Raw genomic sequence first — 24,864 nt, 5'->3', positions numbered from 1 at the left:
CCTTGGAAAGCTCCTGTCCCTAATGGCCTCTAGGGAGCAGTGATGCCCAGGAGAGGGGGATGGGTTCTTCCCTGCAGTGCTGCCTCCCCTGTTCAGGGGCTGATTTAGGCCCTGTGCATCTTCCACCATCATAGGACCATGGGGGCTGCAGCAGCAGGAAAACATCAGGTCAAAGGACTGCTCTGGTCAAACCTCCTCTTGGCCCCCTCATCTGACATGCCCCTGCCCCAGGCTATTACTCAGAGGGGGCTTTATGCCTGTGAGTATTCTATGTCATTGCTGGTCCATGGGGCTACCAGGGGCTAAGGGCCTTGGGGGAGTTTACATCTAAGGGCCTTGGGGGAGTTTACATTCAGAGATGATTCTACAATATACTGCACCTGAATCTCTACTGTACAGAGCATGGCAGCTCAGCTTGGCTCAGGCAATGTGGGGTGTATCAGGGGTGTGGGGGAGGGATGGGGGTGTTGTGTTCATAACAATAATACATAGCTGTGCTTTTCATCTGGGAATTGTGTGGGGGTGACAGCATATAGTGGGCGTGGGAGACTGTTAGGGGTGAAGTGCCTGGATGTGGGGCCTCTAGGGTGTTTTGCCTGAATTGTGTAAGGTGCTGTGTTGGGGAGCAGAGTCGGGTGCACACACGTCAGGGGTGGGTGGCAGCATTGTCTTGGCTGCCATGAGGAACAAAGCCCAGGCCCTCCGGAGATGAAAGCATGAGCAAAAGGGCCAAGGCCTGGATCCCCAAGGCTATTTAGGCTCCAAACTCCCATAGGGAACTGTAGCCGAGGCCTCCTAACTGGGACACATCGCCCCGCACTCCGGCGGGTCACAATGCCAGGGGTGGGTGGCTGGGAGGTAGGCATGCATGAGATGATCCCGAGCCCATGGCGAGGCGTGCGGAGCCCCCAGAACACTGTCCTCAAAAAAGGGGGACACTCGCACAGGTGGCAACCCCTGTGGGGGCGCGCAGTTGCCCTTTCCCTGCGCGGGCTGAAATCCCAGTGCCCCTGTGCAGCCAACCCGGCCTCCAGCAGAGAGCAAAGCCCTTTGTTTGTCTTTCCCACCTCGAGTGGGGGTGGGGGGGCTGCAGCCAACTCCCCCTCCCCCCCCAAAATCCCCTGCCTCTAGATAGGAGCTCCATTGCTTTCGCCTGGGTGGGGGAGGGAGGGCTCAGCCTCCCAGCAGGCTATGAATATTGATGAGGCTGCCGGGCTGCTATTGTGCAATTGGAGCTGGGAGGGAGGCAGGCAGGATGGAGGTGGGGAGCTGCGCGCAGCGGCTCACTCACCCCGCGGTGGCTCAGGCAGCAGCAGCAGCAGGAGCGGAGGCAGGGCACGGAGGGGCCGCAGCGCCAGGGCTTTGTTAGTTACGCCCGCCGAGCTCCCCCCTTCCCCCCCCCCGCCGAGCCCCCCCGCCCCCCCGCCATGGAGCCGGGCCAGCAGCAGGCTGAGTGAGCCCCCCTCCCCCCCCCCAGCAACGCCGCGCAGGGAGGAAGAGGGCGAGGAAGGCAAAGGGCCATTTTTGTCTCCTTGGAAGGTAAGTGGCTGGGCCGGAGCGGGGGCTGGGCACGGCCCCGGGGGGGGGCGGCGGCGTCCCCGGGCTGGGGTAAGGGGATGCCCGCCGGGGTCTGGGGAAGGCGCCCCCCGAGGCCAGCGCGTCGGGAAGGGGAGGATATTTTGCGCCCTCTCCTTTGTTGCATGGAAGGAAAACCTTTGCAAGCGGCCCGGCTGCCCGCGGGGAAGGAGGCATCGGGGGGCTGGCTAAGCCGGGGGCGCTGGGGCTGGTCCCTCCAGGGCGGGGAGGGGGGGTTCCCCCGGCTTCTCTCCCCCCCCACCCCCTCCTCCGCCTTGGAAGCTGCCATTTTTGTTGGTATTTTTTTTTTGTTTGATTTTTTTTTTAATGCTCCTGGTTGCGGTTGAATTCGGGTTCGGGCTGATGGCTGCCCAGAAAAAGTGGGTTTCCATAGCAACAGAGCTGATGCCATGGGCGAGGTGGGTCGGGTGCCAGCTGGGGGGTAGGAGCGGGGTCGCCATCCGGGGCCCCCGCTGCCGCCCAGCTGCGGCTGCCTGCGCAGTGTGGGGCAGGTTCTGGGGAGTGCTGGCGGGGACGCTGCTCCGGGCATGGCTGGGCAAGGCGAGGTGGGCACTGGGCAGGACCCCTTCGGGGGATGCCTGTGGGAGCCGGAAGAACGGGCCCAGAGTGGGTCGGGGGCCGTGGGCCAGCCCTGGGGCCTGGCTGCCTGCAGAGCCCTGCACAGAGAGGGGGCAGGTCTGCAGCTGATCCAGGCTCTGGCGGAGGCCGGGGTCTTGGGAGGGGTCTCCCGGGGTGGCGAGAGCTGCCAAAGAGCCCAGGGTTGCTGGGAATTCACACGCGATGCTTCCTCGCCTGCGTGGGAGTGGGCTTGGGGGTTTCCAGACAGTGCCTGCGGTCTGGGGGCTTCCCCCGTCTTGGCTCCAGCCAAGGACTCCGGCCCAGCTGAGTGCAGATGGATGGGAAGGGAGAGGCCTTGGGCCGGCGGAGGGGGGGCGGAATCCTTGAGCTTGTCCTAGATTGACACTCGGGCTGTTCCAGCCGGTTTTCAGGCCCTGGACAGTGTCTCTGTGGCGTGTTGGTTTAGGTGAATGAGCTGCAGGCTGCTTCTGGTTTCTGCCCAGCAGCGCCCAAGCAATGGCTTATCTGTGCCACCAGAGGTTTTCTGCCTTCTTGCTGTTGTCTGGTACACCGTTGGCAATGGGGGAAATCTCTCCTCCTGCAGACTGGCCATCACAGGTCCAGCTGGCTTCTCCCGACTGGGCCTGACCCACCCACCGCATTTCCCAGCTTGGAGGATGCTGGGTTGGGAGCACAGAGAGTCTCTCCAGGTGTCGTGGGTGGGGGGCTGCCTGCCCCTGCAGGGCGCATCTGGCGTTGCACTGTTGCCTTTTCCTCCTCTGGTGTGACACAGGCCCATGGGTCGTGGGGCATGCATGGCTGTGACCCTCCAAAGAGGCTGCTTGCTTTGCTGGGGCCTTGGGGACAAGCAGCTGACCCAGCAGCAACAGCTCTTGACTTCTGGGGATGTTTTACTTTGAACAGAGGATCGGTGGGTACTGATTGGTCACCGTGGGGGCCTAGCCCAGCTATCTGATGGGTGATCCACATACCCAGAGGCTTTTTTCCTACCAGGGATTTCAGGATCCAATATAACAAAATCAGCCATGATTCAGAAGTGGTGTGGGTAGAACCCCCAGTTTGTCACAACTGGGTGGACTGAGAGGCCGCAGACAGGGGACAGGGCAACTGCTGCATGAGTCTTTTGTGGTTTGGTCTCTAAGCTGGTCCCTTTTACCCCAGCGTTAGGACGGCAGTGCACTGGGTTTTTTCGGCAGAGATCCAGGCCAGGTGGGGACATGTGGCAGGAGGTTGGAGGGGGAGCTCATTGTGGGAGTGTGTGGCTAGGGTTATTTACTGTGATGAGTGTTTGTGGGGCTGAAATATGGTATCTGCCCCCCCACACACACACCCTGGGCTGCCTGTTTGCCCTCTGTGGCCACCTGACTGCGGGGTAATGCTTGGCTGAGCACGGTCACGCTCTTCCCACCATTGGGACACCAAGGACTGCAACCTAATCAGGCAAACTGGCTGGTCCAGTGCTTTGGCTGTCAGCAGTGCTGCAGGTCCATTGGCCCACCCCTTGTTGAGACCTGCCCCAGCCTTACCATCAGCTTAACACAGTGCATACTGGGAATATCTCCTGACCTCTAGGCTCCTAAATCCCACCTTCCCCCACCCTCCTGCAGGCCTGGCCTCTGCTTAAGTGTCTTCTCTAGAATCCGCTAGCTTCAGCCCTGGCCTGGCATGCCCATCTATTGTCCCTTTGACACCACCCCTTGGGCACTGTAGCATGACCTCTTGGAAAGGGTTGGTTGGTTTGCACTGTGGGATGCACTGGGATGGGGAGGCTGGGTGGAGCCTGCTGCTGTGGTGTGACTTTGTTCCCTGGTTTCCTAAGAGCTGACAGCACTGGTCCCACAGATGAGAGATGGTCCAGAGCCGTGGTGCAAGGCAAGTTCGTGTCCCACTGCTATGAATGGGCTCACGTTCCGGTGACTCTGCATAGGCACTGTTCCAGTAGACTAGCTCTCTAGGGTAATCGCAGTGTGTTGGCCCTTCACCATCCCGTCCACACACAGGAGGGGTCAAAAATCAGGCGCTGGAATCCATGGCGAAGCCAGAGGTGGCTTTAGGGGTTGGGGCGTGGCAGCTTCCAGCTCCAGGGCTCTTTTTGAACAGTGCCCACGCGTAGATGATTGTTATGGCCAAGACTCACAGAGAACATCTCCCCTTCCCCCCCCCCCCCCCCTTTTGAGAGACTCCTGTGGCTTCCCTCCTGTCCTGTTCAGGGGATTTCCATGAGCAGGAGGGATTTGGGGAAGAGAGGGAGACTTCTTGCCAAGTGACATCTCCACCTAGACTTTCAGCCCCATGCCTGTGGATTGTGAACTCTATCCTGAGCATGGCAGTGCAGGCTGCTCTGGTGTCTGCTTCAGTGCTGCCAGAAACGCCCTGGCTCCTTCACGACTGCCCCCTTCACAGTGTGACTGCTGCTGGAGCCCCAAGCTCAGGCTGGGCTCTGGCCCAGCAGGAGGCCAGACATGCCGGTCCTAGCATGTGGGGCTGCAGGGGGGCAGAGCTGTGGAAGAGGGCCAGAAGTCTGGGTTAGCTCTGGGGAGAAGGTTGTCTAACTCCAGGCCCCCGAGCTTGGCCCACTAGCGGCCATCCCAGGGGATGGAGCTCTCAGCCAGTCAGACCCTAACAGGGCCTTGTGCTTTCATTGGAAGGCCCTTTTCCCCAAGCCCAGAGAGGGGCAGAAATGGGGCAGACACTACCTCCTGGCCTCCGCTGCAAACCCTCCTCGCTGTAATCGGATGAAACTCTCCCAGGTCCCCTGCTCTGCCCCTCACTGTCGCTAGAACAGTGGCTGACTCCGTATCTGCCCTCCCCCACTGAGTGCGGTGCCCGCTGTCCTGGCAGGTTCACAGCTTGCATGTTGGCTCGGGTGCTTGTTGAAAATAGTTCACTAGGTAACTAGGTTAAGCAGAGGCTCATCCACCCACCCACTTATATAATGCTGGGCGGGCCCCGGGTGAGTGTCTTGGAAGGTCAGGGTGTGCTGCATCCCTGGCTGCCCGGTTGGCAGGAGGTGGGGGGACAGCAGAGGCTGGGTTGAGCCCGTGGGGCGGTGAGGGGAGTAAAGGAATGTGAAGTGATGCACTCAGGCCAGCCATAGGTAAGTGGGCAGCAGAGCCCATCTGTCATTAATCTTGCTCCCTAGTGAATTGGTCCTGCTGTGTCAAGCAATGAAACTGGTTGCCAATAGATCGGAGAAAACAAGCAGTCAGCATGCGTGTGACAGCCCCTCACCTGCGCTCAGTGAGCATGCTGCAGCACCTGGCCCCTCTTGAGGGCCGGGACTGTATGGCCATGCTGCTCGGGCTGAAATGCCGGCAGTCATGTGATGAGTCTGATCTTGACCCATGGGGGCCACGAGAAAGCAAGCACAGGACAGGGCATGCACAGACCAAAGGGCAATATGATTTCTCTTGGCGGAGGCCAGGAAACAGATGGTCCCCAACCTTTGCTGAACCATATCTTAGATTAGTCTCATGCCACTGTGTCCCCTCTGAATGCTAGCCAGGCACCGAGCTGCTTAGCAGTTAAACTCCAAGGCAATCAAGCCACCGCCTTCATGCTTCCAGTCACTGTTGCAGAGACTCCCATGATCTGTCACCCTGGGTGATGGGTACCTGCTCTACCGTGGCTTGTTTTGTAGACCTTTGCCAGAGCATTCCTGTGCCATCAGGCGGTGCGCAAGTGGCTGGCTGCAAAAGCCAAAGAGAGAGAGAGAGAGCTACAGGGCCAGGTTACTGAGTTTGTGTTTGCCAAGGGGAAAGTGTCAAGCTCTTGGGGATTATAAAGGAGAGGGAATGTGTGGGCCCTGGGGAACCTATCACTTCCATTAGCAAAGGGAGTGAAAAATATCTGTGAATGACCCACTCTTTCCCCCTCTCCCCACCCCCCCTCGCCCTCCAAGGCATCACTGGATTTCCCTGGTTGGAGACCCCCCAAAAAAGCCGTCAAGTGAGTTTGGACTGAAAAGTTACAAGCAACTGAGAAGGCAGGTTTGGAATGGAAGCCTCCCTGAATCCTTTGGTGTCTAGAACCTCTGTGAGTGTGAGCATGGGAGCTTGGGTTCAGCTGACTGGGGGTACAGCACCTGGCACAAAGGGCAAGGACTAGCTAAGCCATTACACCTTTGCAGGAAGATTGGAGCAAGGGCTAATGTGATCCTGGGACACAGAAGTAACAGAATGTGGAGTTGGAGCAGAGCGGTTCTTTTCCCTCTGTAGCTGGCATTGGTGCAGCCACTGCTGGAATCCTGTGTCCGGGTCTGGTGCTCACAGTTCAAGGAGGATGTTGATAAATTGAAGAAGGGGGCGGAGAAGAGCCAGGAGACTGACTCAAGGATTAGAAAACCTGCCTTAGAATGAGAGACTCCAGGAGCTCCATCTATTTAGCTTAATGCAGAAGGTTATGGGAGGACTGGATCCCAGTCTATCAGCATCCTAAGTCAGTGTCCCAACACAGTCCATTTTGCTGGGCCTGTTGGTCCTCCTACATCCAGACAGTGGATGTTTTTACTGACTGGGAGCTGCGAGGGCCCAGTGCCTCAGAAAATTTGCTCCCAGGAGCCTTGCGTCAGCCTCCCGAAACCAGCAGCCTCTCTGGAACACATAACCAACCTGCTGTTTCTACACACTCACTCCAGGCCAGGAGGATAAATGGGGATTTATACGCTGCAGCGGCTCCGGATATATAGCTGCTCCCCCAGCCAGTGTCAGAACGACTGCAGATCAGTTCCCGTGCAACCCGTGCCCGGAGCTTGGTACCAGGCCGGTCAGTGCTTCATGCCCTGGTGGGGAGAGCTCCCTTAGGGTGTGGATGGCTGGAGTCCCCCAATTGGAGAGGCTGTGATTCCAGCCAAGTTTCCAGCATGGCCCAGCCAGCCTGCAGGGAGCGGCTTAACTAGCACCAGCAGAGTCACAGGGCCTCGGGCAACTGGGGAGAGAGACTTCCAAGGGGCTGCTCTGCCGGAGCCTCTCACGGTTATGGCCCTGCCTGGCCCTGGAAGATCCCTTCCAGGACTAGGAGCAGTAGGAGTAGATCATGTTTGCGTGTGTCCTGGTGTGTTTGACTGGGGAGGGTCACACGCATGTGCACGTGCGGAGGAGGAGTGTGTGTGCACGCCCGTGTGTGTAACAAGACCCTGCCCTACTGGGGCACTGCCATGGGGTGGTGGAGGTGAAAGGTCCTGGGGCCAGCACACAGATTTTTCCATGACAAAGGAGCCTCTGATGGCAGAGCCAGTCCCTTTGAGTGGGAGGTACTATGGGGGTGGGGTCGGGCTAACAGCTCCCATTGCATGAGGGGCTCTGCCCGGCAGGCCCTGGGGGGATTGGGCCTGTCTCTCCTTGCTGCTCCTAGGCATGGGGGAATTGGAGCCTGCCCCTCCACAGTTTGTTCCTACCTGGGGGATGGACCTGGAAATGGAATTGTGAGTAAATTCCGAGCTGCATCTGGGCAATCCTGACCTCCATCCCTTGTGGGGGGAGGGGGTATCCGGGGGAGGAGGGCAGGGCTGTGCCACCTAAGATAGCGCCTTAAACACCCAGCGGGGACTTCTGACCCTGAAGTTTGACCCGATTGCTTTCCAGGCCACCATCTGGGGCGGGTCCCTCTGGCGGGACCTTTATGTCAAGGGGGCTGGGACAGCAAGTGCACATATTTTCCAACCCCCCAGCTCAAGGGGGACCTGGCTGCAATGTGACGGCACCTCAGGTCTTGCCTTGTCACTTGAAGACCCTGAAGGATGGGGGTGGGGGGTGCCCTCACTGCTGGAGGATAATTGGAAACGACAGGTGGGCTCTGCAGAGGAGGAGGCTCTGGTGGGGAGAGCTGGGCGAGCAGCCGGGGGCCACGCATGGAGCCGGCACGTTGTTTCGTTCCCCGATAGATTGCAGTGTCTCAGGCCCCTGGGAATCTGGGTCAGAGCAGATCCGATACCCTGCACTGGGGGAGGGACAGCCAAGTGCTGGCTCAGCTGCTCTGGATCTGAGCCACTGTGCGGCCGGCTGGGTGTCACAGTTGCACTGGGGCTCAGCACCTCCCACCAGGAGCGGAGACAAGAGGGAACTGAAAGTGTCTGCATCTGGCCTACAGCAGAAACCCAGCCATCAGCCTGGAATTACCCCAGCCCCCCTGGGGGAGGGAGACTCTTCTTAGCTCCCTTTGGGGCCCGGCATCACCAGTGCTCGGTGCTCTGCCTCTGTGAGTGAGGATGACCAGGAACCCTGCAGCGAGTTAGGGGAGTAGGGTCCCCGGGCAGGAGGCCGCATGCCCCTGCCAGCCAGCCAGCTGCAGCAGGCTCATGGGCCTGGAATGGTTATACCTGAGGCCTCTGTTTCCTGCCCATCTGGGTGCAGCTGCTCTCGCTGCCCTGGTGCTACCAGCCCATACGCAGCCCGCTCCCTGTGGTGGAAGGCTGCCCCCGGCCTTGCCGCTTTCCCTGCTGTGGCCCCTGCCCTGCTGATTTCTCTGTCTGTTGCCCCTTCCCTGTCCCATCCCTCTCCTGCATCTGACTGTTCAACGTTAGCAGCGCCATGGAGAGCTGCTGGGTGCTGCCAAGGGTCCACAATGGGGGCCAGTGCCAGAGGAGCAGGGAGCACAGAGAGAGCAGACCCCACCTTCCCCAGCCTTGTTCTCAGCCCCTTGGCCAGCTGGCGCCAGGGTCCCAACCCAGCCTGAGCCCAGAGGCTTGGGTTTTGTGCTTCCTGATCTCCTGCGGCCCTCGCAGGGACCCCAGCAGGGCGTCCTGTCCCATGAGGATGGAGCCTGCCCAGCGCTGGATGTACCCGTCTCTGGGGGGGGTGGGAGTCCCATGGTCCTGGAAAGTGAACGCTGGGCCGGGGGAGCCCCTGATACCAGCTGCTGCCCTAGGCTGGGAGCAGAGCAAGTCACTGCAGAGCGCCCTCCCCCCACCCCGGGAGGGGGGGCAGTGTGGAAAGTCCCTGTGATTTCCCCCTCCCCTGCCTAGGGGTGTGTGAGTGCCCCACAGGGGAGTGGGGTGGGGATCCAGCCAGGCAGGGAGTGGTGGGTGGGTGGCTGGTACGCTCATTCCTGGCATTCTCAGTACTGATTAGCATGATCCCCCTGGTGTGTCATTTCCCCGCCCCCCCCCATGGGGGCAGCACAGGCTCCTGGAGAGTGTGTGTGTGTGGGTGTAAGTGACTCCTCCATGTTCCAGCCACCTTACCCCAGCACCAGGGGCTCCCACAGATGCTCAGGCTCCCCCTGCTGCCCTCCGCCCAACTCTAGTTCAAATAGATCAGCTTTGTTATTTACAGGATAAGGGGGAGAGATACTGGGGTGTTTGTGTTGTGTGTCACTGGGAGAGCATGAGACAGCATGTGTGTGTATCAGGGACAGCGTGTGCAAGCCATGTGTGATCGTTTCTAGGCTGTAAATGGCCGATTTTATTCTGAACTCCAGCCCCATCCCTCCCGGAACACCCTCTGCCCATTCTCCTGGGGCCTGGCTGGCCTGGGGTCAGAACCCAGAGGATGGGTGGCAGGGGGCCTTTCCCAACCCATTTGTCAGTCCGGGTCCCGCCTGGGTGGATGAAGAGCGAAGGCCTGCCCCAGGAGTGGGACCTAAGCAGCTGAGAGGCCGGAGGTTGTTGCTTCCCTCCGCTTGGGATACCCAGCTATGAATCGTCTGTTGGGGTCAGGCACCTCAGCCAGGCCAGCTGCCCTGGCTGGGCTATGCCCGGCAGCCCAGCCTCTCTCTGTCCCTCCTCCAGTTCAACGTCTCTTATGCCTCCCCCCACATTCATTTCCTGTGCAGTGCTGGGACGCCCTGCCCGTCTCCGGCCTGCTCAGTTCCCCTATGGGATTGGGCCCCTCTAGGGGGATAGGGACCCCCTATTTGTGAGAATCCCACTGCAGGGTGAATCCCAAGGGTGTGAAGGCTAAGACAGCCTGGCAGATGCCAACTGGATCAATGTGTTGCGAGGCTCCGACGTGCTGGGCCAGAGAAGGACCTAGAGAGCTGGGGACAGCAGTGGGGGTCATTTAGCCCCTCGTGTTCTCAGCACACGGGGTACTGCCCTGTCAGCCCCCATTTACTGGCAGCTTCCGCAGGGTTCCAGGACCCCCTGACCCCAGAGACTGGCTGGTTTTTCCAGGGGAGGGGGGACATGGCGGCGGAAGCAGTCTACTCTGCCCGTATCTGTCCAGCATCCAGGGCTCTCCAGCCAGCTCCTGCGTTCAGCACTAAATCCAGCCATGCGACTCTCTAGCCATCCCCATTTGGCCTGTGTGTGCCCCCTGCTCCTGCAGCGTGTTGGAAGGGCAGGTGCTACCCCACCCACCCTGCACTCTGGGCCCATTCGGTTCCAACCCGGGTTCTGCTGAGTCTCCATCCCTGGAGCTGCTTCCCCATAGCAGATCCCTGCTCGGTGCCCCCGTGGCATATCGGTGTTGGATCTGCTGCCTTTAGTTGCCTCTGGCTCCTGTGAGCACTTGCACAGCCTCTGGGAGAGCCAGCTGGGCTCCTGCCTTGTCAGTAGAAGTGGTTAATGAGGTCCAGGATCAGGGCTGGCATTGCAGGGGGTGTGGGGGGGCTTTGTAGGTATTGCCAAAGTTAGGACTTGGCCTGCAGGGTTTGTGGTGAAGAACTCAGAAGGGGGTGTTCTTTGCTAGCCAGGCCCAGCATTTGGCCCAGGAGTGGGATTAATGCCCGGCCCCTCAGGGCCACCTGAGCTCTGCTCCCCAGGGAGGCAGACAATAGCCACAGCGCAGTGCATTGCACCCACTCTGTCCCTCATGAAGTGCCCTGGCCAAGGGGCTTTGATGCCAGGCCCTGGAGGAGGTTGCAGGTGGTAAGGGGATGGCATGGCTGGGCACACAGCACTCATGAGGACGTTATGCTCAGCAGAGCCACACTCTCTACCTGTGATTAAACCCAGGGAGCCCAGGCACTGCTGCCGTGTCTCTTGATGCTGGACCTGTGCCCATGTCCTCGCTTCCCTGCCTGAGGAGGTCCTGCTGCTGTGAGGGGGCACGAACCCTGCCCCCCAGAGTCCCCTGCTTTGCTGTTGGTGCTACCCCCTCCCACCCCCTCTCCACACACACGCAGGGCATGGGTCCTGCTTCTGCTGGAGCTGCCGGTGGGCAGCACAAGTGTCTGCCCCCTGCCCCAGCATGCTGCCTCTCTCCCACCAAGCAGTAGGGCACAGGGAGGGCAGTGTCATTGGGCGCTGTTGGTGCCAGGGCCTGCACCTCCATGTTAAACACAAGGGCAGCTGCCATCTGCACTTCATGCCAAAGAGCTGCAGCTCTTGGGTTCCTGGCAGGCTGCCAGCTGGGCTCTGCTGGGCAGGGCTGGGGTGCCTCTCCCCTTTCCAGGATCAGGTTACCTGCCCTGCCTGGCTGCACACAAAGGCCTCACGGCTGCTTCTTGGCTGAGAGCTCAGTGCACAGAGTGACTTGCATGGATCCGTCCCTTGGCACCAGGCTGCCCAGCAGAGAGAGGTGCTGGAGAGGTCCAAGGGTGGGGAGCAGAGAGGTGGCAAGTCCCAGGCACCGGGAGGGGATGCTGCATCCTTTACAGGGGGAGCTCCCCAACACACAAGGCTCAGACACTGCCCCAGTGCTCCCAGTTCAAAATCCCCTTGCTCCAGCATCCCAGGAGACAGCCCCACAGCCTGCTGGAGCCAGCGGTTCTGCTATTCAGCCTTAATGTCACCCCATTCCTGGTGCTCCCACCCACCCCGCTTTTGGCCAGGCGCTGGCCCAGCTGGAGATCAGCCATTGACTAGCTGTGCGGGTGGTCTGACCCTCATGTGGGCTGCAGGCACCTCTCCCTTGCCAGTGTGACACCATGCTCCAGAGGGGGCTCTCTCCTAGTGGGGCTGGGGGGATTCCCTAGCAGAAGGGGCCATGGGACTGTGCTCGGCACAGTTTGCTGGGTGACACCCCCCCCTCCCCCCCCCCCACGCCGAGCAGCTGTGTGTGGAGACTGCAGCGCTCTGCTCTGCCGCGGGGGCGTAGAGCCCACCGGGGCCTGCACAGGAACTGCAGGCGCTGAGGCACATCCGGGGGTGACCCTCCCCCACTGCCCCAGGAAGTGGCAACTGCATTTCCAGGTGCCTGGGCCCCCCGGTGCTGATGATCTCTCCCACCTGGGACAGCCTGGCCCTGAGGGGCAGGAGGGCTGTGCCCATTGGGCCCCTGCTCCTTACCTCATGCTCAGAGTCCTAGAATCTGCGCCTGGAGGGGGCGGGGGAGGCACCTTCTCCCCACCCACCCACCCTGCACACCCTGCAGCATCCCAGGCCCTGGAACGTCCCCGGGATAGTACCCCTGCCCCAAAACCAGCTACAGAGGGGGCCTGCTGGGAAGAGGGTGGGAGTGCAGGGAGCTCCCAGCTACTGCAGCCATGGCCTCTCCCAGCAGGGGGCGCTGTGGGGAGCAGGGCAGCTGGCTGTGGGGGGAGTTCCCAGTCCCGGCTTCTCCCAGCAGGAGGAATAAGTTAGTAGTCCCAGTTAGAAATCACTAAACCCTGTGAGCTTGGCCATGACCCCACATGCACGGAGGCCTGTGCGTGGGGGATATCGGGGTGGGGAGGGCAGCTGCAGGAGGCCACGCTGGGGCGACACGCTGGAGCGGGTTTCATCCGCAACTGCTAAATAGGGTGACCAGAGAGCAAGTGTGGAAAAATTGGGACGGGGGTGGGGGGTAATAGGAGCCTATATAAGAAAAAGACCCAAAAATCAGGACTGTCCCTATAAAATCAGGACATCTGGTCACCCTACTGCTAAAGTGGAGCAGCTGAGCCAGACACCCGCAGCGTGAGGCCCCTAGCTCCAGGCCAGCACTGCTTCCCCTGAGCCTAGTGGCTCAGTGCACCTCAGGACCTGCGGTCTCTGTCCTGCTGCTTCAGTGGTCGCCTCTGCGGGCAAGGTGCCAGTGGCTCTGGGGGTGCCAAGGCACCTACCCCACTTCTCCCCAGGCATCCCCACCCCTGGGTGGGTTTGCTGACAGCTCCACAGAGGACTACATCGGGGTGGTTCCGTGTGCTTTGGCCTCCAGCAGCTTTGCCAGTTACCAAGACTGGCCTCCCACAGGAGCAGAGAGGGCCTCAGGCCTGCTGCAGAGGGAAGGGGTTAAGGCAGTAAAGCTCGCCTCTGCCCCTGGGCGCAGGGAGGAGGCCCCGTGCCCTACTACTGATTCACAGGTCTGCCCTACTACTGATTCACAGGTCGGCCCCCTGCCCTCTCCTGCGGTGCCTCCTGGGATATAATCCCTGGGAAGGAACAGGCTGTTTCCTTGTTCCAGGAACATGTTCTGCAAGAAGCACAGAAGCCACAGATGTGCGCTGCAGGGGAGCTGTGCGCAGGCAGACGGTCAGCACCAGGGAGCACAGGGCAGGCCCGCTTGGAGGAGCCTACAGCACAACTCGTCCACCCCACACACTCCAGCCAGCTACTGGGGCCCAGCACTTACTCCTTTCTCACCTCCCACCCCCCATCCCGTACTGCACCTGTAGGGGCCCTGGCAGGCTTAGGATAGGGCCCTTCCCCAGCCCAGCTCCCCAGGAGGAGCAGCACGGAGAAGCCAGAGAATTGTGCCCTAGGGGAGAGTAGTCCTTCCCTCCAGGTGGGGGCTGGGGAAGGAGCCTCAACTCCTCCAGCCATCCGAGTACCCCCTGGCACAGGGGCCCCCAGCCATCCCGCTTCAAGACCATGGATTAGCTCTTCATCCCTGGGATGGGGAGGGGGCGGGATTGGATTCTCTCTGCTATTTTGCAAAAGGCTAATGCACGGAGCTTTTGGCAAACTGGCATCCCTGCCCGGCGGCTAGCATGGGGCTTGGGTGCAAGGACCTTGCCCCATGTCTCAGTTTTCCTAGTGAGCACCTGGGGTGAGCATGGACGTACAGAGCTGTCCCCCCTCCCCAGACGTTGCTGGACAGGGGGACATTCTCCCCTTGACTCTCTGCTCTCCAGAATCCTCCCTGGGCCAGTGCTGAGGACATCCCTTTCTTGCCAAGCATCGGCCTGGAGTTGGAGTTTGAGAGCACCAGCTGCTACCCATGCCGGGGAGAAGCTAGTTTAAACTTGTCTACTGCAGGACATTGGTTTGAACTGGGAGCAGCTCCTGGAGGACAGCACATTCTCCCCCCCCACCCCACCATGGGAACGCTGTGCCCGTGCCGGGCTCAAAGCTGCAGGATGTGCCATGGACCTGCTCCAGACGCTGGCAGCCAAATGGGAGTAGGGCCAAGGCAATCGCCATGGCTGTCCCCGCAGAGCTCTGCCCTGCCATGGCATGGGCCAGGCTGTGGGAATAATGGGAGGGAGAGACACTGGGCCCTGCCCCGGAGTGCAGGAGGGGCCAGATGCTGATGGATGGCACCCGGGTCTGAAACAGGGCACTGGCGCCCCATGGGCACGGGTAAGGCGCATCAGCACCCAGATGGGGCTCAGCATGCCCAGTGCCTGGGCTCTCTCCTGGCTCCTGCTCCCATCAGGGCAGCCAGAGTCTGGTAGCTACAGTGTCCCCAGTTCTACCAGCAGGCTCTGGTGCCCCTGTGTGCCAGGGAGCCGGGGCAGGGCTTGGCACAGGTGCAGGTCAGATGGGGCAGTTACAGCAATAGAAGGGTGTTGGGGGCGGAGTGCCACTGTGGCATGTGGGCAGGGAGGCAGAGAGCCCCCCAGGGCTCCATGCCAAGGCCCTAGGTTTTGGGCATCGTGCTGTAGCCTACCCCCGCAGAGCTGGTTGCAGGCCATGGGGCCTCGCCAGTGACTCAGGGCCCCATGGAAGGGTTAGTCACTGCCCCCGCTAGAGCTGCCAGCTGCCCCTTCCCCCCAGGCTGAGCAGGAAGGCAGCAGCCTGGCTGCAAGCGGGGTGGGAGCCCCAGGACCTGGAGACAGATGCCCCCAGCACCCCTTTTACATTGTAGCTTGATATTCCCGGCCGTGGCTTGGTCTGGGGCTGGGGCTGGGCCTGGGCCTGCCATGTCCCTGCAGCACCAGGGGAGCGGCCTGACCTCCTCCCCTCCCCCTGCTGCACTCAGCCCTCCACTGTCCCAGTCCAAAGCCCTGTCTGGGCAGGGGAGCCCCTGCCTGGCAAACACTCTCTGAGTACCAGGTGAGGAGAGGAGCTGGGGGAGCCAAACAGAGTACCTCCCTGCCACAAAACACACCCTGCACCCTTCCTCACCCCCTTACTGTGTCCAAGCCCCTCCCAGGCTCAGCCGTGGTAGCTGGAGTGGCTCTGATCACCCCTGCAGTGCTCAAGCCACCTTGCAGGGCTCTCTGGGCAAGCTTGGTGCTGACCCCCATTACCTGACCTACTCCCCAGCAAATGGACCCCTTGGGGGTAAGTTCTCCCAGCTCTCTGCAGCTGGCACTCCGGCACATTGCGGCCACCTCTGGGATGGTGCCATGCACAGCAACATGCCAGGGAGGAACTCCTCCCCCCTACCCCAGCGAGGAGGTTTGGGCCAGACAGCAGGTTTAGTGCCTCCCCCCTTGCAAAAAGTCTTCCCATCTGCCCAGGGGGCAGGACCCTCAGTGTCACCTCTCCTCCTGGCTGCAGAGCCGTCCCTGACTCAGAGAGGAGAGTGCCCCACACAGAGTCACCTGTGCTACCGCCTGGGTGGCACTCTAAGCATTTGCCAGCTCTAGTGCTGTTTAACTTGTTCCACCTGCTCCAAAGACCTTTGCTTGTCCTTAGATCAACCCAGGACATGCTTAGCCTGTGGAACTCACTGCCATCAGGTAGCACTGAGGGTGAGAGTAATGATTGACAGAAGAGACTTGACCATGTATCTGGATAATGTGACTGGGCAGAGGATGGTGCTGCTGTGTGAAACTGGGGTATTGCCACTTACTAGCCCTCCCAGCCGCCGTCTTCCTGCTGGCTGTATAAAGCAGGTGGGCCCAGTCACCTAGTAGCTCCAGCTGCCTTGACCTCCCAGCCCCATAACCCTTTCCTGTCTGCTCCTTGTGACCCATAGGGGTACCGTGCACTCTCCTGGCACTGAAAACAGGGTCAGGAAGGGATGTTCTCCATGGACAGTTTATTCCAGAAGGGCCCCCTAGGGGACTTCTTACCTCCATGATCCCAGCCGGGGATGGAGCAGCTCCAGGCTGAGTGCTTGTTTGTGTCATGTTGCCCCCTGTACCTCAGTCCTTTGTTCTGTCCTACTCCCTCCTGCCCTGTGCTCTGGCATGCCCAATTCTGCTCTGGGCACTGGCTTAGGAGTGCGATTCCGGTGTTTATATCACACAGACTGGTGCTGTTTGGAGTTTCTGCGGAAGGCCCACAGCTGGGCTAGCAGGGGCTGCAGGCCGGGATTGAGGGGCATCAGCAGCTCTGAGGCAGCAGGCAGAGAACCCATTTGTCAACTCCAAGAGCAACCCTCCTCCCCATTTTACCTCCCACAGAACGAATACGAGGCTGGAAGCTCCTTCCCTGGGCACTGACAGTGGCACAGGCTAGATCAACAGTGTGGCTACTTGGTGCAGAACCTCATGGCCTTGCCCTGCAGCCTGGCAGCTGGGTGGGTGCTGGAGTGGCAGGGTGACCTGGGGAGCTGATGGGTGGGGCAGAGCGTGGCCATTCCTGGCATGGTCCTTGACCTTGTGTATTGCTTTTCCTCCCCCCCCTTTAAATGTAGCCTCCTCCACCAGCCCTTGGCAGGGTCCCCTCCCAGGGGCTGTTGCTGCTGTCCACAGCAGGGGGGCCTAGCAGGCCCCCTCTCCACATTTATGGTAGGATCCTTCTCGTGTCTGCCCTCCTAGGTCTCCATACCTGGTCAGCTTATTGGGGACTCCAAGGTAGACCTTCCATTGCCTTGCAAGATCATTTACAAGTGGGAATGGAGTCCTTGCCCGCCTGTCATGACTCCATAAGGGGCAGGATCGGGCCCTGAGTGACTTGCTTCTCCACTCAGCTCCTGCCTTGTCTCTGGCACTGTGAGAGCCTTCTCCTCTGCAACACTGGTGCTGGAAGCAGCTCCCACCTGCCCACCCCTGGCTTTGTCTTAGTGGCCCTGCAGCTCAGCCACACAGCCAGCTCTCCTGCTGTCCCTCTCTCTGCGGGGCCCCGCTGCTCTTGCAGGGCTGTCCGCCCTGCTCTGGGATGGGTGGTGGGTGACGAACCCTGGGCCACCTGTGGCGAGGCGGCCCCGTCTCTTCATTTTCCCGTGGTGGGGCCGTATCACCCCTTCACGCTGCTCCCCGCACAATGTGGTTACGGAGAAATCTAATTCAAGCATTTCCTCCCCTTCCCATCCTCAGCTCGGGCTTTGCCAAGGGGCGCAGGGCTGGAACACTCCGCTGGCCGGCTGGTCCCTGGAGGGCGAGTAGGGCAGAGAGAAGGGATTGTGTGTTGCGGGGGTCAGAGGGAGGCATTGGAGGCGGCTGTTGTATCTGAGCCATCACAGAAGCACTGGTGTTCTCCCACACACACACACACACACACACACACACACACACGCTGCAATATGGTGGAATGCCCCTCCCCACTCAGCATGGGGCAAGTGGGCCTGGCATCTGCTCTGCTGGTGCTTGACCTGCTCACTCAGCCAGGCTACAGGAGATGCGGGGAATCCCTCTGGACGCACGGCCTCCCTCCCACCAGCTATTTTCAAGAGTGTGATGATTTTATAGTGCTATGGGGAGGCAATGGGAGAAGGGTGGGGGTGGCAAGCTGGCCTTCATCCTGAGGGATAGGACGGTCTTTGTGCGGCATGGGGTGAGGTGCCCTGCATTGTCTTTGCACCCCTGGGAGGTCATCAGGTGCCTCTCCGACGCTTAGAGGATCGCCCTGCAGCGGCTCCCCATGGTCTCTAACACACAGTCGCATGGTCCTTAACTCTGCCCTGCTGCAGAGGCCATGCCAGGGTCCCAGGGCAGGGGGCAGCACAGAAATGCTCTGGGGGTTAGCGAATCTCTGGTGTTTCCAGGAAGACTGGGAAGTCTGTGTCCGGTTTGGAGAGGGGTTGCTGGATCTGTGCTAACACTGCCACCCTCATTCATCCATTAACAAGGCTAATCATGTAGTTTACACATTCCACAACGAATTGATCAATAGTCAGGACATGCCCAAATCAGAGTGAACAGTTTAACCAAGTGCCTCTGTCTGTGTTCTCCATCAACTCTGCCCCCTTAGGTGCTTGCATTTTGACACAACTTTCAACTGTAGGGTCTCATAACCCAGGGTAACACTGTGTCTTTCATTTCTGCAGCTACACTTGTATCCAAGAGAATGTGGGCATGACGGTATCATAATGCAAATGATCCAAGGAGGCAGAGTTAAGGAGATATGTGGTCGGCCTGAACTTTTGCTGTTCTTGACTTGAATGCATATAACAGTGGAATGTAGTTTTGCATTTAATTTCCTAGTTGTTTAAAGATAAATAAGTGGGGAAAAGGAAAATCTCATGTCAGTAGTGATCCCTAAACATTCTTAACATTTAAAACCACACCTCTGTTCTTTTCAAACTTGGCTTCATTTTTAGATCTTGCTGAGATCTGCCAAACAAGTCGAGTCTGAAGGAAACCATTGCAATTAGTTCTTTTGTTTGTCTTCTAAACTTTTTATTAAGGCAAAGTTACAATAAAACATTGCCATACTATATCATACATTACTTTTTACTTTTTCAGGATCAGATTAATAGTCAAAGAATCTGGCTAAAGAACCTGGCTTGCTGGCTGGGGAGCCCTCTTCCTTTGAGTACACTAAAAAAGATGACCAAGTTCTAAATAGCTATCCTCTTTTCAATGTCTCTTGCGCGTGAAAGCTTTTCCGTGACAAGGCCAGTTCACATTTTACTATACCACAATTCCATAGGAAGAGAAGTCACATTTTTCCAATACAAAGTCTTGCTGCTAACAATAAAAAAGAAATTAATTTGTCGTTCTGTTTAAAAGGTAGATCCTTTGTGGGAACATTAAGTAAGCAGGTCAAGGGGTCTCTGGGAAGCCGGCATTTTGTTATAAGATGAATCTCTGTAATAATTTCCTGCCAAAAACCGTTTAATTTCTGTGCAAGTATGTTCCTTTTTCCCTTCAGCCTTTCCAACAGAGCACTTCCCTCGTGGCAAAAATACGCCAGATCTTAACTGGATTAAAATGCCATCTGCACAGTCGTTTCTAAAAACGTTTCTTGTGAACTATGCAAATTGAAGGTGTGTAGCCCCTTTCCCGTGCTCACCTTGAATTAGTTTGAAAGGCTAGAAGTCAGCAAAGTGGGTGCCAGCACAGCAAGTGTACTTACAACCTGCGTGAAAAGCGTCTGTATTCACCGAGTCTCCAAGGCTCAGATCCTCAAAGACAGGCACCTAAATATGGGTATCTTAGGGAATCGTAACTCAGGCTTTTTGCCAAGGGACTGGTCTCGTGCAGATAGAGAGGGGGAAGAGAGCAGAGTTTGGGGGTCTGCAGAAGCCCCCCTCAATAGCAGTCTGGATAGAATATGCCCTGGTGGAGGGAAGTGGATTTGTTTTGGTTTTTCAGTTTTGCTGAAAAACTGTTGAGAATTTTGATCACTTAAAAAAATAAAATCCAACTTCAGGTGATCTTGTGTGAGGAGCTAATGAAAATGGAGGGGGAGTCTGAAAACTGATTCTTAGCCTGAGTGATCAGGTGAGACTGGATACCAGCTGCAGTGCTGCTTAGCTCTTCTCCCTCCCTTTGGTGCCAGCAAAATCCTGTTGTGTGGAGCTAGTGTGTTAACATGGGACTGGCGGAAGGAAGGGAGAGCTAGTGGTTAGAGCAAGGGGGCTGGGAGCCAGGGCTCCTGGGTTCTATCCCCAGCTCTGGGAGGGGAGAGGGGTCTAGTGGTTAGAGCGGGGGGACTGGGAGCCAGGACTCCTGGGTTCTGTGCCAGTAACCTCAGCCAAATCCCGTCACCTCTCTGTGCCTCAGCTTTCCGCACCTCTAACAGGGATAATGAGCCTGACCTGGGAATCTGGGGCTGTATTGGTTAATGTTTGCTTGGAGCTCCTTAGGAAGCACTAGAGTTGGGTGGAGATGTTGTGGGGTTTGCCCCACTCAGGTGGCAGCCTGGGGCTACAGACCCCCGCCCTCCCCAAGGGTGCCATGGGATGGAAGTGGCAGGAGTTTTCCTGCAGTGAAATCCCTTGTTTGTATGCTCTCTTCTGCAGCCTCTCTTGGTGCTGGCTCCTGTGGGGAGAAGGCCATACTGTTCCAGAGGGGCTGTGGCTGGGAGGGGGCAGGCGGGTGTCTCTGCTGCTCCAGCTTGTCTCCATCGCAGGACAAACCCCAAGGAGGGGCTTTCAGGGAGAGCCCCCTGGCTGGGGCCAGCCCACTGCAGCCAGAGCTAGGACTGGGTCTTGCTGAGCCCTCATGCTAAATTACTAGCCCTGGCCTGCCAGCCTTGGGGAAGAGAGTGCAGAGCCCAGCTGTAGGGGGTCACTTGGGAGGGAGGGGTCTGGGCTGGTGGGACTTGCCATTGTGCAGAGATCCCTTAACCTGATGGATGTGTGGTCTGACCCTGACCCCCCCACCCCCCATTGGCTGGTTGGCTCTGGGAAGCAGGGAGCTGGTTAAAGCCCCACCCCCATTAGCTCAGCAGGCATCACCAATTGTAAGAGGGGGAAGAATGCTGGGGGGTAGTTGGGATAGGGGGAGACTTGGCTCATGGATGTCTCTTGTTTGGGGGAAGGGTGATGCAGAGCTGGGGTGAGGAGTAGCAGGATGTCCCGGGGGCCATGCCCTGGGGGGTGGGGTAAGGATTTATTTTACATCTGGCTGTCTGCCCCACTGGCTGGATTCCCCAGGCTGAGACTGAAAGCAGAATTTCAGAAGCTGATCCCTGCCCCATGGAAAAGGGGCTGGGTACAGCCCTTGGGAGGAGAACCCGACCTGGCTCTGCGCCCCTGGAGCGGGCTCTGGGTGCCCAGTGCTGGGACAGAACCTGACCCGGATCTGTGCCCGTGGAGCGGGCTCTGGGTGCCCAGTGCTGGGAAGGGAACACTACCTGGATCTGTGCACAGGCTTCGGAGGCCTGGTGCTAGGAACGCAGTGTTGAAGTGCTGAGCTATCCTTGGCTGTTGTGTTGTGGGCAGTCAGAGAGCCGAATTGAATTTCCCTATCTTGGGGGGGGGGGTGCAGGTGGGCATCCCCCTCGCACCCAGGGCTTTGGAGAAGAGTCCTGGCACTTCTTTCCCCCCCCTACCCCCCCCCCCAGTGCATGGGTCCAATCAGGGTCTGCTATTTGCTAGTCAAACCCCAGCCCGGCCCCTTGCTGAGCACTAGGGAAGAGGGTGCTGTGTTTGGGCAGTGCCAGGAACCACATTGCCCCAGCACTGTTAGCTGGGATGGCAGTGCTGGGCCTATGGGGTGCTCGGTGTGTATGGGTGAGGGGGTCACAAACAGACCTGTGTGCAGGGCCGCCCAGAGGATTCAGGGGGCCTGGGGTCTTCGGCGACAGGAGTCCTTCCATTCCGGGTCTTCAGGGCACTTTGGCGGCGGGTCCCGGAGCGAGTGAAGGACCCGCTGCCGAATTGCCGCCAAAGACCTCAAGCGGAAGAAGCTCTGGGTCTTCGGCAGCGGGGCCTTCACTCGCTCTGGATATGTTTGGTGGCATTGAAGGATCTGCCGCCGAAGACCCGCCGAAAACTCTCGTGGGGGGCCCCTGAAAACTCTCTTGGGGCCCCTGGGGCAAATTGCCCCACTTGCCCCCCGGGCAGCCCTGCCTGTGTGTGGCCCAAAACACCTCTCTCCTCCCCGCAGTGAGCAGGGTGGGCCTTGCAGTGGAGGAAAGAGCCTGATTATCGGAATGTACAGGAGACAGCTGAGTTAGGTGGGTTCATAATGCTGATATTAGGAAGGTTAGACATGTGCTTTGCACACCACTGGACTTTAGTCCAGTAACTACAGGGTTAATTTATAATGGCAGTGTGTGCATGTGACCTACTGTGTTTCTCTCTTTGGGTGATAAATGGGAACACATTGTTGCAACTGATGTTCTAGCCTGCAGCTGTGCTTAGTCTGGAAGAAGAGCTATGGGGAAGGGGCAATGGGGTCTGACACTGGACCAGAACGTGCTGTTTGCTCTTCTAAAAGGCTTTGAGAGATTTTGTTTCTATATTTTAATCCAAACGAGCCCTTGGATGTTCACAGTTTTCCAAAACATGCGCTGTCTGAGGCAGGAATTTTCCAGGCTTGGGGGGTCTGCCTGAAGGAAATTATTGTGTTTTTTTTTATTATTTTATTTTGGAAAATTTGAGCAAAAGCCATTTGAGTCACTGGAGGTGGGGAAAATATCCAGCCGTATTCAGGGCAGAGTCGACTGAGGTTTGACTCCAGGGCTTTCCTGGGGACTGTGGCCTTGGCTTGGGTTGGAGACCAAATATTTTTGGTTTAGTGACTGAGGTACGAATGGTTGAACATCACACGCTGAGCTCGAGCAGTAGATATTAAGTCCTAAGGGCTGGACAAGTGGATCTGTGTGGACGAAGCCCTGATGAGGCTCTGACCCTGCTCATCTTGGTCTGTTAGCAGGATCTGTGCACAGCTAGCGAATATTGCCCTGGAGAGGCTGTGTGGCCTAGTGGATATAGCACTGGATAGGGACTCAGGAGACTGGGTTCTATGGCCAGTTCTCCCACTAGCCTGCGAGATGCATGGTGAATTCACTCCCCTAAGTTTGGATTCCTCTCCTGGGGCTGCACCCAGGGAGGGAAGTGACTGTGTGAGGGGAAAGTGTGCCTCAGTTTCTCCCATTCTTTGCAAAGCAATGAAGAGTGCGGGTTAGGAGTATTAACATTATTGTTGGTTGAAGGGATGTCTGAAAGCAATGGATTTTTTTCCTCTTAAAAAACCTAGGAAATTCAATCCAAAGAACTTTGTTAGTGCAGCACTAAATTCGCAGAGATCAGAGCAAAAAGATACGTGCAGAATTGATGATTCCCTGTTCTGTTCATTCCCTCTGAAGCACCTGGCATTGGCCACTGTTGGAAGACAGGACACTGGGCTAGATGGACCTTTGGTCTGACCCAGTATGGTTGTTCTTATGTTCAGAACTTAAGACTCCCATGGCACTGCCACCTCAGCCCAGGGCTCACACCTGAATTCTCTGTTCCTTTCTTTGTGATCAAATGTGCAGCATAACATAGGTGCTGAGCTGATGCTACTAGTGGGACCTTAAACTTGAGTACTTTCTGTCTTACTCTATTAATTGCACTGCAGTGGTGCCTAGGAGTGCCAGTCACGGACCAGGACCCCAGAGTGCCAGGTTTTGGACAAACCTAGAACAACAAGTCCCTGACCCAAAGAGCTGGGATTTTAGCTATTGCAGCGGGGGGACGGCTGGTTGAACTTAATAAAAGTGAGGTCTTTGTTAAGGTGCCCGGTGGGTGTAGGCAGAGCTCAGGGGGGTGTCTGGAAGGCTGGTGGGTGCTTGGAGTTGGAGATTGGGGACATCCTGTCAGTTAGAGACGGGGTTCAACACCGTTCACTGGGGCTGGATCATTAGTTAAGGACCAGCCGGTCAGGGGAAGTGGGTGGGCTGGCGGGGGGGGGGGGGGGGGGCTCAGTGCTGGAGATGTAACAATCCTTGCTGTAGTTTTCCTGTCGCAAGCAGAGCACCTGTGAACACCCCTCCCCCGGCTCCCCTCTCAGGCCTCCCCCCAGCCCTGCAGCTCATAGGGGGGATGTGCAGCTCCCACCCCCCCTCCCGCCATGCACCGGGCTCCCTCCCCCGCAGCCCCTTTGCATCCTGCCCCTGTTCCTGCGGCTGAGCTCATGCGCTCCCCTCCCCCATTGGGAGCACCAGCCAAGCAGCCTGCCATTGAGGGCCCAGCCAGCAGCCCCCTTCCCCCTCGCTCCAGACAGGCTTCCTCTGTCTGCTCAGCCAGGCACCGCCCATATGGGGAGAGGATGCCCCTGCCCCTAGCGGGTGGAGGGGCAGCTGGCAGACAGGTCTCTGCTGAGGCAGGATCCCAGGCTCCCCACGGGGATCGGGAGCCTCTGACTGGGGTGTGGGGTGTTCTGGCCACAGGCCTGTCTCCGGCACACAAGGGAAGCGGGCGGTGGCAGGGAGCCAGGGTTTACTGTTTCCCCTGCTCTGGTGCTCCATGGCTGAGAGGTGGAGGCTGCTGGGTGGAGGGGAGGGCTTCAGCTATTGTTCCAGCCCCAGGCCTGCTTCCCTTTCCCCCCAGCACCAGGCACAAAGGGGGAGGGCAGCCTTTGCCCCGCCTTGCCACCCCTCTGCTCCAGAGGGCCGTGCCGGATTCCCGCGCTGCCGGCTCCCCGCCAGGAGGCCTTGGCTCCACCTCGTGTTTGCAAACAGGATCCAGGAGCTGGTCGTGGCTGTTCCAGCCGGAGACGCTTTCCTTCCTCACTGTGCTTGGGATGGCACGCTGCTGCATGCGGGGACGTTGGGCACGGGACGTTTCAGGGCGCCCCACAGCCAGCGCTCTTGCCCCACTCCCCACAGCGCCCCCTGCTGGGAGAGGCTGGGGCTTGAGTAGCTGGGAGCTCCCCTCACAGCCAGTGCCCCTCCCCACAGTGACCCCTGCTGGGAGAGGCTGGGGCTGGAGTAGCTGGGAGTTCCCCCTGCAGCCAGTGCGCTGTCCCACCCCCCACGGCCCCCCCCCCCTGGGAGAGGCTGGAGTTGGAGTAGCTGGGAGTTCCCCCCACAGCCAGTGCCCTGCCCCACCCCCACAGCACCCCCTGCTGGGGGAGATCAAGGATGGAGTAGCCAGGAGCTCAACCCACAGCCAG

The 24,864-nt window shown here is 58.7% G+C and overlaps 1 protein-coding gene across 2 annotated transcripts in view; it reads left to right on the top strand.

Moving 5' to 3' along the window:
• Positions 1-1,241: 1,241 nt before the first annotated feature.
• Positions 1,242-24,864, top strand: part of ZMIZ2 (zinc finger MIZ-type containing 2) — a 47,641-nt gene continuing 24,018 nt past the window's right edge. For both annotated transcript variants that reach the window (XM_034761587.1, XM_034761589.1), the window contains exon 1: positions 1,242-1,539. The gene's annotated coding sequence lies outside the window, so the exon portion shown is untranslated. The remainder of the gene's footprint in view (positions 1,540-24,864) is intronic.

Source organism: Trachemys scripta, chromosome 2 (assembly GCF_013100865.1).
Source record: "Trachemys scripta elegans isolate TJP31775 chromosome 2, CAS_Tse_1.0, whole genome shotgun sequence".
In the NCBI taxonomy this organism is placed as follows: domain Eukaryota; kingdom Metazoa; phylum Chordata; order Testudines; family Emydidae; genus Trachemys; species Trachemys scripta.
The sequence above is the reverse complement of the archived record's forward strand: the minus strand, read 5'-3'. Positions and strand labels throughout refer to the sequence as shown.